Source organism: Dermacentor albipictus, unplaced genomic scaffold, assembly GCF_038994185.2.
Source record: "Dermacentor albipictus isolate Rhodes 1998 colony unplaced genomic scaffold, USDA_Dalb.pri_finalv2 scaffold_48, whole genome shotgun sequence".
Taxonomy (NCBI): domain Eukaryota; kingdom Metazoa; phylum Arthropoda; class Arachnida; order Ixodida; family Ixodidae; genus Dermacentor; species Dermacentor albipictus.
The window spans coordinates 370,297-389,492 of NW_027225602.1; the positions used below are offsets into that span (position 1 = coordinate 370,297).

General features: G+C 43.5%; 1 pseudogene; it reads left to right on the plus strand.

Moving 5' to 3' along the window:
• The first annotated feature begins 4,615 nt into the window (after nt 1-4,615).
• On the plus strand, nt 4,616-10,703 carry LOC139052973 (uncharacterized; annotated as a pseudogene).
• The last annotated feature ends 8,493 nt before the right edge of the window (nt 10,704-19,196 follow it).

Sequence of the window (19,196 nt, forward strand, 5' to 3'; positions counted from 1 at the left end):
CCTCTTTATGCAATTTTATCAACACGCGGATTTTTTTTCTTTTTTTTTTAAATCCGGTGGAACATTGCCGGCACCGGGATTCGAACCACGGACCTCTTGCACGCGAGGCGGGTGTTCTACCTCTACGCCACCGCTGCAACTCTACGCCACCGCTGCAATCAATATTTAATTAGAAATTGACAGAGGCCTCCTTAAGGCTATGTAAATTTGTTAATACAAAAAAATATAAAAGTAAAAAAATAAAAATACTTACCCTCCGAGGATTCGAACTTGCGACCTCACGATTCCGACCCCGGCATCTTACCACTGCACCACTGCTGACATGCTCTTCGAATGTACATTTTGGCCGTGTCAATAGTACGACGTGCTGATGCGGTGATGTTTACATTTGCATTTTAAGAGCCAAGATCCGCTATCACTCCACCGCGTCAAGTGCCGCATCTCTAGAAGAGCAAGAGTGTTCGTACCATAGACAGGTACATCGTGGAGTGCTTGAACATCGATACTGATGTACGATATCCATAATAAATAAGAAATTCAGAAATAGACAACGTTGACTTTTAGGGTTATTACTGCTACTTTCGACAGTTACCTTTCGTTCTTTACACTTTTGAGCGCGCATATAATTCGTGTGTTCAATGCAAAATAGCTACATAAACATTCGTGGATGAGAGTTCTTTCTGACAGCATACTGGCTTCTCACGGCAGCACTGTACCAGATTAATGAAATCCGAGCGAGACAGCTTTTCACACAACTTTGTGGAACAACCTAAATCTTGTTTTGCGCTTCGCATAAGCTTGTGAAATATTCCTGGGAAATTAACTAATGTGTCAGTGTAACAGCACATGTAAGTCCACAGGCCTGTGTGCCACATCTTACCAAAAACAAGAAAACAAAACGGATACGCAGCCACTCCCGCAGATGGTATGATTTTAAATCAGCGGCCGATTTTGAGGAGGCCAGTAGGGCGTTGCTGCGGCCGCGTCGTCACGGTACAATTATAACTATTCGTCACGTCGACTTTAATACCAGTGTCGGTGCTATCAGCATTGCCGGCTTCAGAGAAGCGCGATTGAATACCGCGCAAGAAAAAAGTACAGTGTACACCACCGATGCGAAACTAATATGCAATTTTAAAGGGCCGTGACTCAAAGCGCTTCTGTTGCGACTTCAGAACTCTTGGCCGTCGCGACGGAATGTTTCTGCTACGACGTCAGAATTGGTGTCGTAACGTCGGAGTCGCTGCCAGGATATAAAGCTGTTGTTCCGACGTCAGAACTCTTGTTGTCGCCACAGAACGATTCTGTTGCGACTTCATAACTATTGGCCTTCGCGACAGAATGCTTCTGTTGCGACATCAGAATTTCTGTCGTAACGTCAGAAATGTCTCTCAATTAAGAAATGTCAAGAACTTCTGTCATACAACAGAATTTCTGTAGTTGCGACAGAAATTCCTCTTGTCTTTTTCAACTGGGCACTACAGAAGCATGTCGCATCGCACAATTTCAGTGCACTTCTGTTGTCATCATTGGGTAAATGTTGCGAGGATAGGTTTCTGTTGTGCAACAGTTCTCTGTAGTACAACAGAAGGGTGTCCATTACTTCAGGAACACTTCTGTTATGACAACTGGCGGCCTGTTGCAATGATAGGTTTCTGTCGTACAACAACATTTTTCTGTAGTAGAACAGAAGTTGGTCCCATTACTTCAGGAACACTTCTGTTGTGACAATTGGGGGCCTGTTGCCACAAAAGGTTTCTGTAGTATTTCAACAGCTCTCTGTAGCACCGCTGAAGTTTTTCGGGTTACTTCAGGAACATTTTTGTTGGGACAACAGGGTGCCTGTAGTGATGACAAATTTTTCTGTAGTACTACAAAAATCTGTTGTAGAGCTTCAGCTTTCTGTTGTAACAACAGACATACGACAGACTGTACTTCTGTAGCCACAACAACAAATGTCTGTTGTACATCAGAAAAGTCTGTCGCTCCATCAGGAATCTGTAGTTACTACAGAAAAATCCTGTTGTACAACAGAAATTTCTGTAGTACTGAACACAACCTCTGTTGTCATTTTCAACTGGGATATGTTCTCCGAAAATACGCGGATACAAAGTATCGTGCCAACCATCCACGTCTGTGAATTTAAGTCGCGCGTATACTGGTGAGCATTTCTGTTTATTTTTTCCGTCAGCTCCATTCGTATGTGGTCAACGGAGATGCCAGTACCAGGCATTTCGACGTGCCTCATGCTGCCGTGTAGGCGATCTTTTCAAGTGCATTAGTTTAAAGTTCGGTTCAGTCCGCTGTGAGCTGTTGTCCTGCATTAGCAGCGGGTCGTTGGCGTTTTGAAGAGCATGCATTCCAGCATTTGAAGACTCGTATGCCGATAGCCGCATCAGATGCATTGGCACGAATGTTTAAAGGGACACTAAAGGTTACCAGAAAGTCAAGTTAAAGTGGTAGAGCAATCTACTAGAACGTCTAAGGCGTCAATATAATCGCGAACAGAGCTTTAGTAACCGAGAAATTGAGGTAAATGCATGACACGATTTGAGACCCCCAGCGACATTCCGGTACTAAACCGATGACGAAAGCTCTCCCCGTAATTTATGTTACTAATACTCAACTACTCATATTAAAAATATCATTTCCTTCGATTATAAGACGGAAGAAAATGCTACTTGTCTACGTCTACTCGATTCTAACAAAAAATGAGATTTTGACGTTACCCTTCAGTAGTATGGGTGGTCGAAAGGTTTTGTTTTCGCTCGACTCTGCGCGCACGACTCTGCGTCGCGCACGCGTTGGAGTTTCAGTAGTTTCGGTATCGCGTCGTGCTGTGCGGGTTCTGCTGGCTGGTGAAACTTTCATTTGGAACAAGCAGCGAGAATGCCACGTCCATGTGATGTCGTGGGATGCCCGAACGGTCCGCGGAACTTGGCCAAGGGCAAGGGCTACGGCGAATCCAACGTTAAATATCACCGTGTGCCAAGGAGTGAACCTCTCCGTTCGAAGTTGTTAAGTGCCGTACCTCTGCTACAACTCCTTGGCAAAGAGCCGAGAAATCGCGTAGTGTGCTCGCTGCACTTTCTTCCAGAGGATTACGAGTTGAACGCCGACTTAGTGAAGTCGTCTGGAGTGCCTATCAGAGCATTGCTTTCCCGTAGCGCTGTTCCGTCGGTCTTGCCTGCATTCTCCGAAGCGCAAGAACAGCTGCAGGACGAAGACAGGGCGGTGAGTGCGGCATTTTGTTTCCACGAATGAAAAGCTACAAATGTGCGAATATGTACAGCCATGACATAAAGTTGCTTGTATTTTCAGGCTGAACGTAGCGAATCACAAGCCAGCGCTTCGACAGTCGACACCTCCTACAAAAGCGACGTACAGGTACGCAAAATGCGCGAAAACTGGCCATTACTGGCGCTCTCGCTCGATGACTGCAATGACAGAAATCACTGCACAAACTTGTTGCACCTGACGTGTTCGTTATTTTCTAGGCGACTCGTGACGCGGGGACAGATGCAAGCCTCTCGTCGAGCACTGCCGAACAAAGTTGTAGTAGCGTTGGAAATACGAAATCTGCACAAGTTCGTCTGCCCGGCAACAGCATTGGTGAGTTTGCTTCTGGTAAAGTTGGCATCAGCACTTACATTCAACGAATGCTCATTTTGATCACAGGTAGTCTTATTTCCATTTACAGTATTAGTTAAAGCAATTCTCACATACAATGGTCAGTTGAATAGCTTTTTTCCAACGTGACTTTTATTGCAGGAGTTCAAGTTAACACAACAATGAAGGAAACAAAGGAAAAGGGAACGCAGGTGCAGGCGAAGGAAGCCCGTGACGTCAACACCTGTGAAGAGGCGTTATAGTGCTCGAAGAGCTGATGGAGCCAAACGACGGCGACAAACATCTAGACAGGAGGCCAGCTTTCTCACCTCACCTGATGCATCACCGGTAGCTTGCAAAGCTGACAGGCATGACACGACATATGAGCCAGACAACTCGACTTGTACCTTGGATGCAACATTAGCTGATGAGTGAGCAGGACTCATATTTTACTACATAGGAACCAATGCTCAATAATAGTGGCATGCAATGATAAAGAGATGAAGTAGCAACTCCCGACACTAATTCCGTTTCTTAGAACCATTCCCCTTTGCAAAAAAGAGCTCAAATGCCATAAGACTTGGAGCTTGACTTTGGACAGTGTTTTTTGCAACTTTAATCAACACAAATTAGAGAGCAAGGTTGAAGATTACTGTTAGAATTTATAAGGAAAAAACCCTCACAATCAGGATAAAACTTTCACAAAATTATTTCTAGCGCTTTCTATTATGAGTGTCATCACAAGAAGTGTTTCCTGGAGTAATTGGTGCAGCACAATTTATGGAACAGTACCTCCCAGATATAGTGAGGCAATTTATTAATCATGGTGTAAACAGTGTGTATTGTCAAATGCATATATTTGTGAAACCTGACAGTGAGCACTTCCTTTTCCAGAAGCGACGAAGATGCGCATGCAAACCGGAAGGACTACTGCCTTGCCCACAGCACCTGCCTGGTCACCCTTCTGAGTCAGTGCCGCACTTGTTTATCAGCTTCATGCACAGTGATGCTGTTTTACACTGGCACACGCATTACAGTAGAAACTGAATGTCCACACGCACATGTGCATACGTGGTCCAGCCAGCCACTTGTTGGAACCAAGCCGAGGGGCAACATCGACCCGGCAACGGCTCTGCTTTTTTCCGGCTCAAGTCCTACTAGTGCTCTCAGGATGATGCGGCTGATGGGTGTGCAAGTCATGAGCGACCAGGCTTTCTTCAATTACCAGAAGGCATACCTTCTTCCTTCAGTCACCACGGTAAATGCACAGCTTCTACTTTTCATAATGCCATCCTGCAGTACCTCTGGCACCATTCAAATATGCTCAAAAGGCACTTTATTTCGAACCTGAGTATTAGTGCAAATCATATTGACCGAAAAAAAGACGGGGACAGAGGAAGAAAACACATAAACAGCACAGGCGGCAACTCTTTTTTGCGGTCAATATGATTTGCAGTAAATACCAACTAGGCCAAACTGAAGTTCTTCTGAGTATTAGTTCTGTGCTTACTTTCACCAAGAGAGAGAGAGAGAGAAATTTATTTACAGAAAGGCAGAGAGGTCGGCCTCAGCTATAACTTGCTCTGGCCTGCTACTCTACACTGGGGAGAAGGGACGGGGAGGAAAAGGACTGATGAGTGATGATGGTATAAAGAAGAGATGCGTATAGACAAATTCACAGAGTTGTGGCATCTCTAAAGCCGTGCCTCCAGCTCAGTGGCTTGGCGGCACTTGTTACCAGGGCTGCGCTGTTTGCATTAGGCCAAGGACCTAAAAGAAACTCGTCTGATAGCGATTTCTTATGGATCGATGCAATGGAAGAGACCATTTGCTGTCGCTGTTGCGTGTACGTGGGACACACGCAAAATGTATGTTCAAGTGTTTCTGGCGCCGCGCAGTATTCAGTTTGGGCTAGTATCACTGGCACCTATCGTATGTCTATAACAGTTGGTGAATGCGACACCATGGCGAATCCGGTGCACCATGCTTGTGTGGCTTTTTTGAACTTGTGAGGCATACGAAATTTCATTTCTTGGTCCCATTTATGTAATCGCTTGTGTCGTCGATCTGGTTGGGTCCAGTGTTCCAACGAATGGTTGCGTATTACTTTCACCAATGTGAACATACATTATTATGATGTTGTGCAGTTCATTGCATCAGTAATGAAAGAACAGTAAATTGGATTGCCATTTTCATTTTATTCAGAACCTCTATATCGCTGACATTACAGCTTTTACAGACTTTGGCATTCCACGCCGAGGGAACCAACATCAATTTTTTTCCTTTCTTCTATTGCTGCCAGGAATGTAACTGAAAAAAATTGTAAGTGTTGGTTGTTGCTAGAAAGCGTTTCCTTCAGCCAAAGGATATATTTTTTTCATAAGGCTATTCGGTGAAAACTGGTCCTGGTAGTACTGTGTAAGCTAATGTAATGCATTGGTGGCTCAGATGAGTATGGCTGAAGAATGTAACTTCGTAACGTCAGAAATTCAGCAAATTTGTCCTGCATAATTGAAAATGTAACTGCACTACTTGGGACAAGAACAAAAATCAATGAGTAGGCGAGGACAGGCACTGCCTTTCTGATGGGTCTCTGTATTATACATGTGCTACACGTGTACATGCCGTATGCTAGAAACAAAGAATTGAAGTCCAGCATAGATAAAACACCAATAAAAACATGACAAGCTTATGTTTCTGGCTGTTAGGCGGAAAGGGTAACTTGCAAGTATGACAAGGTATTACTAACACCCTACATGCATCTGGCTTCCTGCCTTAAAAAAAATTTCGAACAGCATGTAGGAGTGCAAATAGTTACCTTCCATCCCACATAAACACTATATTTCCAATGCAACACAAAAAAAATGCAAATGTGTTGCCAGGCAGCAGATGCATTATGTTTAAATGACTCCCTGCATGAGCACAATACCAATGTGCACAATGATGAACTAAGCATTTTAGTGAATCGTTGTCATGCCTGTGTGGTGCAATATTTGTTTGAAGAAGCCCAGATAGTGTGGGAAGGCACACTGTGAATGAGCAATCCACCTATCTCATTACTGCAGATATAAATGTTGTCTTCGACGATTATGGGCATGCTGTGCAGGCAATAGCAAGTCATGTTTTCACTGGTGCTTAATTAATCTGTGCTGCACTTCATTATCCCTTTGTTTCCAGTGTACAATGCATTTACACTATCGTTTGTAATAGACCGCCTCAATGTAATGTCACAGGCTGGCCTTCTCTGCTTGTCGACTTATGGTAATGTGCAGCACAAACGATGAGGACAACAAACTGTGCGGAATGATCCCCAATATAACTACATTTAATTCCAAAAAACGCCTGTTTGAATACAAACAAAAAGTTAGTAAACCCAGCCATTATACAAGAACGAAATCCAGCTATTATACAAGATGAACAAAAAGACGGAAACAAACCGCAAGGACAACATGGATTTAAAGATATAAATAACTTATGTGTGGACACCAGGTGCATGAAAATGTGAGACTAGTTGAAAATCACGTTCTCAAAAACTATGCACCTGACCAGTCCGTGTGCGACAAGGTTACTTTGGATTGTAAAACAGATATTGATGTCTGGCTGACACGCATGATTCCTCTTTTCTTTATGTTGCATGCCTCTGCCAGCTTGTGGGTCCTCTGATTTGCAAAATCACATCAGCATCACTAAAAATTGGCATGTGAACTAGTCGAGGTATAGCACATACATAAAAAAGGAATCGCGTGCATCAGGCAGACATCGGCATCACATTTAGAAAGCAATTAACCTTGCATAGTTTTTGACAAGCAATGATTTTTAACTAGTGTGTCACTTTTTAATGTACCTGATCAGTTTTGTTGCATTTATAAGTCTGCGTTATCCTCAAGGTTTGTATCCCTTTCTACTGTCGTTATCGTCGTGTCATAGCTGGGTTCACGTATCTTCTTTTCTATTAAAACAAGCAATTTCTGTGAATAAAAATGCAGTTGGAGTTCAGTGCTCGTCCTGCGCAGTTGTTTGTCCTCATCGTTCGACCTGCCCGTTACTATGAATGCAACCAACTTGCCCAATGTTCCGTTCTTTCAAGCATCTATTTATGTCCTCGTCTCCAGTCACATTTTGAATCACTGTGAAGCGCACTCATTAGAACTTTCTTGCTAACTAGTTGGTTCACACTTAAAGGAAGGTTAAAACTGCATGTACAAACTAGGGGAAGCAAAGGAATACACAAGTCTGCACTCATGGTGTATTGTGTGTTCCTTCTACTTGTATTTGTTTTTTTGCGCAGTTTTAACCTTCCCATGCTCATTAACAGCGTGAATTCTTTTAGCAAATCTCTCTGTCCCCTGTTCCACTTTTGTGCTTGAACTCTACTCGTGAATTCCTTACAGGTCTGAGATGAGCATCAGAAAACGTTGCTGACAGAGCTCAGCGATACCAGCCTGCAGCTTTGCGGGGATGGGCGATGTGATTCCCCTGGCCACAGCGCCAAGTTCCTCTCATACTCCTTCCTGTGCCCTGAAAAGAGAAAAATCATACATACAGAGCAAGTTCAAGTGGAGGAGGTAAGTCAAGCAAAAAGCAGTACAGATGCTTTCATGATAGGTCTTATTATGCAAGCAACATTTACCCCAGCCAACTAAAATATGGCATGCAACGTTGACATGCAATCCGAGCCATTCAGTGGCGCATCGCAGTAAAGAGGTGGTCCTTCTTTCGAGATTTCTGAACTGGGTATTGCTACGATTAAATTTTTCAGGCTGTATATTAATACCTGAAATACCAGGCACTGAATAAGAAACACCAATGTATGAAAGCCTCTAACCCTACAGCTAGAAAAGAACTAGCAGAACTTTCCAAGTTAATCAACAAGCGAAAGACAGCAGACATAAGGAAGTGTAATATGGATAGAATTGAAGATGCTCTCAAGAATGGAGGAAGCCTAAAAGCAGTGAAGAAGAAACTAGGAATAGGCAAGAATAAGATGTATGCATTAAGAGACAAAGCCGGCAATATCATTACTAATATGGATGAGATAGCTCAAGTGGCTGAGGAGTTCTATACAGATTTATACAGTACCAGTGGCACCCACGATGATAATGGAAGAGAGAATAGTCTAGAGTAATTTGAAATCCCACAAGTAACGCCAGAAGAAGTAAAGAAAGCCTTGGGAGCTATGCAAAGGGGAAGGCAGCTCAAGAGGATAAGGTAACAGTAGATTTATTGAAGGTTGGTGGGCAGATTGTTCTACAAAAAGTGGCCACCCTGTATACGCAATGCCTCATGACCTCAAGTGTACCAGAATCTTCGAAGGACGCCAACGTAATCTTAATCCATAAGAAAGGGGACTCCAAGGACTGCAAAGCAGGAGGCAGCAGAAAGTTAGGTGGGCGGATGGGATTAAGAAGTTTGGAGGGACAACATGGCCACAATTAGTACATGACCGGGGTGGGCGAAGCATAGGAGAGGCCTTCGCCCTGCAGTGGGCCTAGCCAGGCTGATGATCATATCAATACCAGCGGTGTTTTCCGTGCATTCCTGTTTTGCAGAGTGAACAAGTGCAGGCAAGTGCCCAAATGGAAAAAGAGGGCCTCGTAAGAGGTCTCAAATTTCTTTCTGAGCAAGGCGTGACTGTGGGCTCATTGACTATGGACCGCCACTCGGGAATTAAGAAGCACATGCGGCTGCAACGTCCGGACATCGATCATCACTTCGATGTGTGGCTTGTTGCAAAGGGTACGAAGAAATTCATGTTGTTCGCTTTCAACAGATGGCCTGTGCGTCACCTAGTGCACTTACTGAATGTACATGCCATTGTATAATGGATTGTTCAGTGGATAGGTGCGCTAAGAAAAGGAAATTCATAAAATCACTATTATGCCGCTGCTGTGATGGTTATTGCAACATGGCCACGTTTGTCGTAATGTGCTCATTATACTGCTTTCGTCACCCCATCGTGATCATGATACTTTCGTTGTACTGCCTTCATCATTCCATCGGCATCATTATTCATAATTTCATCGTCCATGTCTCATGAGTGTCGTCATACACTTGTCATGCGATCATGATCATGGCTAACCCTGGTGATGAAAAAAATTTCAGTACGAAGCATAAATTCTTTAGCGTGTCAAATTTCACCAGAAAAGGATTTCAGATAAGGAGGAACAATTGTGCTTTGTAAAAAGTCGTACTTCTCATTCAGCACTTGGCCCATTTGTCTGCGTTGTTCTTTACACCATATTAAAATTTCCCGAAACTGAACTAGTCGACAAATAAATACTACTACATGCCTGTTGTGTGCACATTGTTCGCTCAGCTCCTACAGGAAGTTGATTTGAGATTTTGAAGGAGTGGTATGGCTTTTATCGCGGTAGGCTATTAACTGCCCTCATGGCTCCTCTGTTCATACCTCTTAAGTATTCAAGCTGTATCAGCCTTGGTTAGATTCTCAGGCACATGATTCCTTTAATGAGTTTGCTTGCAACCTTGGTTTATACAATGCATACCAGTGCTGCTATATCCTTACGAGGCTTATGGTACGCAAAATGCAGATCCACCTGACATGGAGCAATAGTGTATTGTGCTGTTGCCTTGTTGCAGGCATCAGGAAAAAGCTGACTGCAGCTTCCCGAAGGGCTGGATGCAGTGCCATTACAGAATGGACTCAAGCCATCACCAACCACCTGTACTGGTGTGCATGCGCTTGCGGTGGCAACGGGGACATGCTGGTGGCAGCATGGAGTAGCATGCTGAACCACATTAAGAACAGACATGAAGGACATGGTGGCCTGTACCCCCGCTGTCTTCATGGACAATCCCGCCACATGCGATGGCTCACTGCTGGTAGGCATAAATAACCAAAGAGCACCAAGATAAAGTGCATGAAAGAGCTGTATTTATATTTCCCTTTCTTGTCAGACTCTCCAGCCTACAAGCAAATTGAGCGCATTGTGGCAGCACCACTGTTGCTGAAAGACATCCGCCAGTTGTCACCATCTGTTCAGACATACAGTTTGGAGTCCTTCCACAGTGTTCTAAATGGTTTTGCTCCAAAGTCAACTGCATTCACATATGAAGGCATGGAGGCCTGGTGAGTTTGCATAAACTAATGTTCTAGCAATGAAACTGCAGTGGATTATTAATGCTGAGACAAAATAATTTTCTAGCACACTGATTGCTGCGCTTCATTTCAATGAGAACTACCAGCGAGAGCAAGGAAGGAGCTGTGATGGTGCAGAACAGTGGCGTATAAAGTCCTCCAAGGTGAGGCAAGGTACCTCAACAGCATGTGCACTGAAGACAGCTCCCACATTTGGCAAGTCAATTTGAAAATACTTGCTGTGCTATGCTTTGCCTACTATTGCAATATGTTATGCAGTAATGTTTGTAAAAAAGGGAATGTTTTAGTCCTCCTGTACTGTCTACCAAAAGCATCGATATCTCTTGCAATGGAGAGTGAAGTGACTGTGACAGCTGTTTTTCACAGAAATTTTCTTAACCTTCATGGCAGTCTGTCCAATGAAGACATTTTGCCAGATCAGTGGAATTTTGCTCAAGATTGCCATGTACTGCCAAAAGCTGTAGATCATAGAGATGTGTCACTGAAAGGGTGCAATGACAGACACTCCGCGATACATAACGTGGAACATATGAATGGCCAATGCTTCCGGAGCAACGATGAAGTCAAAGAGGTGAAACGCTTCCTCAACGGGCTGGCGGCGGAGGTCTATGACATTGGGGTACGAAAATTGGAGCAGTCTGCAAAAATGCGTAGAAAAAAGATGGCGATTATGTAGAAAAATAAAGTAAAGTTTCACTTTTCCAATGATGTTAATTTTTATGAGATTAAACAATGTCTGTTTGTGAAATTGATGGTAACCTTATTCCTAGATGAACTCTAGTATATGGAGTGTTTGTATATGCCTTAGGACGTCCCCCCTTTTAGGTGTGTGCAAATATGAAAGGGAAGAAATACAATAATCTGTTGAACTTTTCTTTTTTTTAGACTATGTGAAAGACCTGCACAAGAAAGTGATGGAGCTGTGCGGAGAGTATGAAAAATTCTCCAAAGCACTTGCACAAGTAGAGGAAAGTGTTCCAGCTGCATTCTCATCTCGGGATGACCAAAGAGTGCCCAAGAGAGACCTTGTAGCTGCACACAAAGCACGGTTCCTCAAGTTCTGATGCAGTGCACAGATCGGCATCACACATTTTCTTGACTGTTCCCTGACCGTTAACAATGTGCTCATTTTCAAAGTGATCATTTCATTCCAAAAAGCACTAGCCGCTACCCATACGATACAAAAATGTTAGCTTGTATGCTAGTTAGACGGGCAAATCTAGCTTCACTTTGAGCGAGTGCACCCTTAGTGTGGTTGTAAGAAATTACTTTGTTGTGTCGCTTTACAAAAAAATGCCAAAACAAAAGAAACAGCCAGACAGGAGAGAACATTGTTAATTCCTGTTCTGATGAAACGTGTAAACAATATGTCAAATTGCTTGATTTCCTAAGTCCTGGTAAGGAAAGAGTTAAACATGCACACATGATTCTTCATACTCTGCCATATCGCTGGCATTCTAGTCATCACTAACTTTTCCATTATGTCTTCAGTGACGAAACACATCATCAACAAGAATACAGAATGTTTTACTGCTCAGCACTTTAGCTTTAAAAAACCGACAACCTTGTGACTAGTGACACCTGCTGACAGGTATGCAGAACATTTTTCGATATCTGATGAGGAACTCAAATGTGCACTGCTATTTATCGATGACACTGCACTGCTTCCACAATTTTCTTTCCCTCTAAGACTCCGGGTACTTGAATCCTGTGGGCGTTTCTGTGGGAAACGTCACCCGAATTTTCGCGACAGCACACGATGGCAACACAAAACGTTCGCCTTTTCGAAGCCGCCCCCACAGCCAGCGCACAAATTGCCTGTACGCTGTGTACCGGTACCTTCTGTAAAGAAAAAAAAATACAAAACAATTATTACACACTCGCATAGAAACATTGAGTGAATTGAAGGCACTTCACTTGGTTGGATGGATTGATGCTGTGAGTAGCCTCTGTGGAAGAGGGTGCAGGCTATGGCCCCCAAGCATTCTTTTATTGATATTATTAATACAAGTTTTGTGGCCTCAGTTAAACTTGCATCCCATGTTAAATGAGTGCCCACCAGGCACTGAAAGTAAACAAGCACAGTTGTAGATCTATTCGTCAGCCAGCTGGACTGTAGTGGCTTTACTTCACAAGCCTAGAAGGGGGTGCTCTCTCCCTACAATTTTTTTCTCATAAAACTGCTCCATCTTCAATGTAAATACATTTATAATGTCTTTTTAAGTGGCTAGTTCCCTGCTCCCATATTACGTTACATAATGTGCCATAACTTTACTTCAACATTAGGTAGCAGTCAACAGCCAGTGTACAAATCCAATGTGATATCAGTTTTTCATTGTTTGTATGTTTACTATAACATAAATGTGTTGCTCATAGTTCTATTAGGAGGTTCATGTTGGTGTCAGTGAATCCATCCATGTCAACCATGTGTATTAGTAATTTTTTAAAAACACGAACTATTCTTCTACCCATCCGCTACATCTTGTTGCCACCCATTTTGCCACTTTCAACCCAAAGATATTTTGTACGCATAAACCTTGACCTCTTTTGCTGCATTACTTTATGAATGAGCATACTCAACTGTCCATTTGTATTTTTTTGTATATCTAGCATTCTGTCATTTTTAATATGTAGCAGTCATTATAGATCCATAGTCCTTGTAAATAAATACAGACTTATCTAGACTTATCTGCTGTTTGTTGGATTCCTTCTAAATTCCTAACCATCCTGAACTGCTTCTATCACTGCATGAATAAACAAAGTGTTTTGCCAAACAGCTGTTTCAACATCTATTAGCTTTGCTGTTGGGATATGTCATGCAGTATGTGTGCATCAAGAGGCTTAGTGGCACAATGAGAAGGCTGGCTAAAAAAATAGAAAAATGATGCCTACAGAGAAACCGACTAAGTATTCCTGAGTGAACCCTTGACAATTACAAAGTGTGTGATGAGGCCACTATGGCAAATAATGTTAATAAAACAGTGCGCATGACCATTACAAATGAGACAATGCTTTGATGTGCAGCTGTTTCTTAACCAATGCTGACATTAGGTGCACCAGAGGAGTAAAAATCTGGGCGTAACAACTGTATGCAATATGAATTGCATTAAGAGCATCAGAAACATATTTGGATTCATTTGGAAGATCAACTTTGCAACAAAAAACTATAGACGTCTCCCCGGTGGTACCTGCGGCCTCCTGGATGAGCATCAGCTTGATCAAACTATATGTATGCCAGGCACATACCCGGAATTTTTTTTCTGCTAGGGGGGGAACACCCAAGGTTTCTATGCAAAATCGGGGGCGGGTCTACTTTTACTAGTACAAACTTTAAAATTTTCCATCGCTCACTTAAAGGCGCGTAGCAAGCCCACAAAATGGAAAAGAAACAAGGTGCATCTGACAAGTACGCCTGCGGTATACACCTCTGCTTTAATTGGCAAGCAAACAAGGAACCACATCACATTGACTCACGCAGGAAAGAGGCACAGAAAGGGCACTGCCAAGAACAAGCAAAATGAAGATTTCTAGTAGTGTTTTTCTAAGTAGCTCTGGATGAATTATAGTGAAAGATGTGTTTGCAGAACAATCGCAGTTCTTTTAGGTCCCTCGTTTCCTGCTCTACCAAGTGAAGTATTAAGGCCCCTGGAGTTTCATACAATAATTACTAGATAGAACTCTGAGGGTAGTGACTAAGGGAGCTGCAATGGGAGCAGTTGAGCCAGCATGGCAATTATGGGAAGTACACGGATTTGCCTAAACTTCATTCTTTCGGCTTCATACGGCTTTGCAAACTCGTCATTTTCAACAATGTACCGCACAGTAAATAATTAAATAAACAAACATTATTGAAATTGTCCGACCGCAGGATTCAAACACAGGACCGCTAGGCATAGACGTCCGATACTGAAATCATTATGCTGCGGTGGTCCGCATCGACACGTGACAACGCCCTTATGAATTTATTGCGGGCACGCCAGTACTTTGAGATGCTAGGTGCGTTTCGATATGGCCACCTCGACAAGCTGAACCGTTGCAATTAGCAGTGATTGTTTGCGTTTGTAGCGTCTTCTGCTCTTGGAAAAGTATACATTGCTTTGAAATTTATGACAATGAATGCATACAAGGTGTGATAAACAAATCCACAAGCACGAAGATCAGACAAATACGTGTACTTCCTATCATTTCCATGGTGGCTCAACGATTGAAGCACCAGAGTTACTTATTGTTCGAAACTCTATGTCAAAACCGACTCCTAGTGTTATTTGGGAAGTTGCGTAATGATGCGTGGCCGCTAGTCCCATACAACCGTGAGGAGCGCAGGACGCTATGGCTGTAGACGTACTGCGCCCACCGTGGAAGGTTATTATTATGGGGTTTTCATGTGCCAAATCCACTTTCTGATTATGAGGCACGCCGTGGAAGGTTAGAAAAGCGCCCACATAGGCACAGCAAATAAGTGCCTACGTCGGGCGGCTTGACTGATAACTGTAGAAGAGCAATTCAAAACGCACGGAATCATTCTTTACTTCTGGCGGCATTTTCTCTACTTCCTTTTTAAATAAAAAGATTTTCATCCATAAATATTTTCATAAACAACGGCTTAATTTTTTCCATTCTTGCAACTCTTTTTTCCCGTTGCCACTTTTCCACGAAAAATACTCTACATTTAAGGGAAAAACCAGACGAGGTAACGGGTGACATTCACATTGCTTACGGGTTCAAGAGTTATTGCAAGGTTTGATTCAAATTTTGAAATTTTTAGGGATGACTAGGAAATGTAGATCGTTGAAAATATATCAATGGGGCCTTTCTAATGGCAGCACGTTCAGATTTTGAAACAAACATCGAAATAATGAGAAAGGCGAAAACATTCCGCCATTCTTTAGGTGGGAGAATATCGGTCTATTTCACGCCCTCAGTTCAGTGACTTTTACCTTTCCCTTGACTTGATCAGGGATCGCTTCTATGCCTTGGCCATAACAATACTGTAATACACGGAATAGCTGGCAAGTCTCAAGATTGATTTGGCGGTGCTTTAGGCGTGGCCGGGAGGAGAAAGGGGGGCAACCCCCCGCGGGCCCCTCCTTGGGTACGTGCCTGATGTATGCTCTCCTGCCCTACACACACCTAGAGATTTGATGTGCAAAAATTTTCATTTCTGATGCCAACAATTGTCGACTGGAAGTCTTGACCTTGCTGTGTTTGCAAACTAATTCTGTTAACATACTGAAAGAAACACTTCATGTTCTCTGTTTGTCCCTTCCAAAACAACCCGAGTAGGCGAACAGCATTTAAAAAAGTTGACGTGTTTGCTTGTTTAATAAGCTATGTGTTTTAGCGATGCACGTTTATTTCATTGGTCCAAAGAAAGCTGTGCAAGAACAAGAACTTACTTGTCCATTTCATCGTCCATGGTATGCCCCCATGAACGAAGTTCCAGGTAGGCCATACGGAGCACGGCAACGTTCAGACACAGAACATTGAAGTCTGGATGTTCCGTGATGCAACCCTGCGGTTGGGCGAGACCTACGGGTGCACCCATCTCGCGACAGCACATACACTCGTGCTCGAGGAAGTTTGCGAGCACCTGGCAGTGTCCACATTCGCGCCTGTAATGTGTAATGTAAAAGTAACAGCAATGCATGAACCAGAAGCCGGTACAGATTATACAACACGCAATTCGCAATGTTGTGTCCGGCACTGTTGACAGCTCGACTCATAGGTCCATCCTACACGAAGCTACAGGCACCGTGCTTGTTTAGGGCTTGGCCCTGAAATGCTTTCAATTGTTAAAACACGAAAATGACACGCCGCGTCATAGCTGGCCGCGAAGGAGAAAACGAGCAGGTTTCGATTAGATTTAACTGCGCTTTGCGAATTGCAGGTAACGTTTCTAAGCGACCGATGCAGCACGTAATAACAAGCATCTGTACGTACCAGTCTATGCTCGAAAGTCGCGACGGCATGTCCATACTGTCTTCTTCGCCCGAGGTCGCATCGCTGCTCCCCTCGATGCTTTCCAGCTCCGGAGAGCCGGTGTCGAGGGCGCCGTCGTAATACGCAACGACGCCGGCAGCGCGAGCCCTCAGCAGCAGGTCGCGCTCGTCAGTGCTCAAATCGCTGAAGTTGAGCCCAGCATCGCGAGCCGATGTGTCGTTGTCAGGGTCCATCGCGACGAGCGTCGAAGTTCGCGTCATAGAATGAGGTACCAGCTTACGGTCGTGCGGTTCTCGTTCCGCTAGCCATCATACTGCCGCCATGCTGCCGCTTTCGCTCTGCTATTGGCTCTGTCTTGGCTCCGTTTCTGGCCGCGCGTTCGCGTTTTGCGCAAAAAAGCCGTAGCGCCGTCTGTGGACGCCGTTCCACTCACCGACGGCGCAACGTCACTATGAGACCGTGATGTCGGTTCTCCTCGATCGGAGGGCGGGCGATTTAAACTGCGCTAGAGGTACACGGACGCTTCAAAACGCATTTTCTCTTAAAATAAGTCTCTCTTTGGCACGAAACAAGCGTTTCGAGGTTTCTGGGGTGGTATTTAGACAGTCCACGTTGAATTAATAGTAACATTAAGTGTCCCTTTAAATGACTAATGTGTCCACTTGTTACGCGTGCACTGCTCGTATCCTGTGGCAGTGCTCGTTCTAAAAGCTTCGAAGACCATCTACATTCATACGTGTGTTCAATATATATGCACAGGATGGACTTGCCGGCTAGTTGGTTGAGCATTTTAGAAGAAACAGCGCAACGCAAGGACGACGCAAAAACTTGGACCACACCACGAAGCACTGGTGTGGTTCATGCTTTTATTCGTCCTGGTGTTTGCACTGTTCCTTCTTGCACAATACACGCACACCCCAGGTAGGCGAAAGTTTAGGAGCATAGGGCGTTAACTTCGTTTTTCCCGCTTCCTCTCAGTGTCAATGGCACAATGCGTTGCCCGGATTTGCACACGCTTACCCTCATATTCAGAAATGCATCATAACTTGAAGCCCATGCTTGACTTGATCTAAATGACGCAAGTCGTGAACGCACCAAAAGGAAGGCAGTGAGCGTCTGGGGGACGTTCGCACCAAGCGTCGTTTATATAAAGTCAAGCATGAGCTTTGTATAAAGATACATTTCTGAATACGGGGGTTAGTCATCTACTTCTCACAGAAAATGTCGAAGAAACGCCCACCAAAACCAGGCACATTCGTAAACTTAACTAGGCAATACGAAGCTCCATAGAAAAACAGTGGTATTACAAGCTTTCAGTATTTTGCTTTACTCAAAAATGGTTGCGCTCTCGTGGCTTAAATATACAGAGATAGTGCAGCATTGGCTAAAAAGCATGAATTTCCGAACTCCATGCCAAAATGAGCTTGTAAAATTATTTAGGTGCTAGAATCCAGGGTTTGTAGCGATCCTGCAAAAAATCGCACGAGGTCCTTGAAGTTACTGTGTCGGGGCCTCGACAGTTCTTGAAAACCATTGCATTTTTTTCTTCACTACTGCTACGAACCAAGTAGAACAACTGTCATGGAGTAAAAAACCTTGGCTGAACAGGGGCTTATACGAAGAGCACAGCAAGTCTAGAAATGCAGTAGTAGGCATGGAGGGCCCTGAAAAAAATGTGCCACATCTGCTCGTCTGCTTTATGTTTCTGCATTGACTGTCCCATTTTTAATAGAAGTGCACTTACTGTTCTACTCCAATAAACGCAACATTAGCAACTCCAGCGTGGGGCAGTCCTTCAGCCAGTGCAGAAGTCTTTCTGTACATCCGTGTCAGCTCTGTAATTTTTCCAGCATTGTAGTACAAGATTTGTTAAACTGGTTTCGCCGAATATGAGCAGTATACTCTTAAATTAGCTGTTTATTTGTATGTACAAGTTCAGGTCCCCAGTTTGGTTGCATGACAAATTGCCATACCTCAATAGATACAAGAAAAAATGTTATTAAAATTAAATAAAATCGAAACAGTAATAATCACAACAATATAATGACATACACTTCTTTTCGTACGTATACAGCCCATGAGTTGGCACTGTATAAATTCAACTATACGTCGCAAGTACTGTGTCCTGACCATTATTATTCACATGTGTAAAACCATCATAGCAATTCTTCAACAAATATCACAGTGATTAGTGACATACATTTTGTAACTGCTTTAGATGAGCATAAAATATACAAATGGTCTCTGTGTACCTACAAACGACTAGTGCCAACCGAGTACTATTGCTCACAGGTGTAAAACCAACAAAGCAGTTCTTTAAAAATATCACAGCGCTTAGTGACGTACAAGCTGTAACTCCCTTGTAAAAGCTTAATACAAACACGTGAGCACACAGAAAGCTAGCAGTGCGCCTACATGGAAATACCACCGCGTCAATACTAATTCACAAGTGTAAAACCAACCAAGCAGTTCTTTAAAGAATATCACAATGCTTAGTGACATACATCTTGTAACTAGCTTATATAAG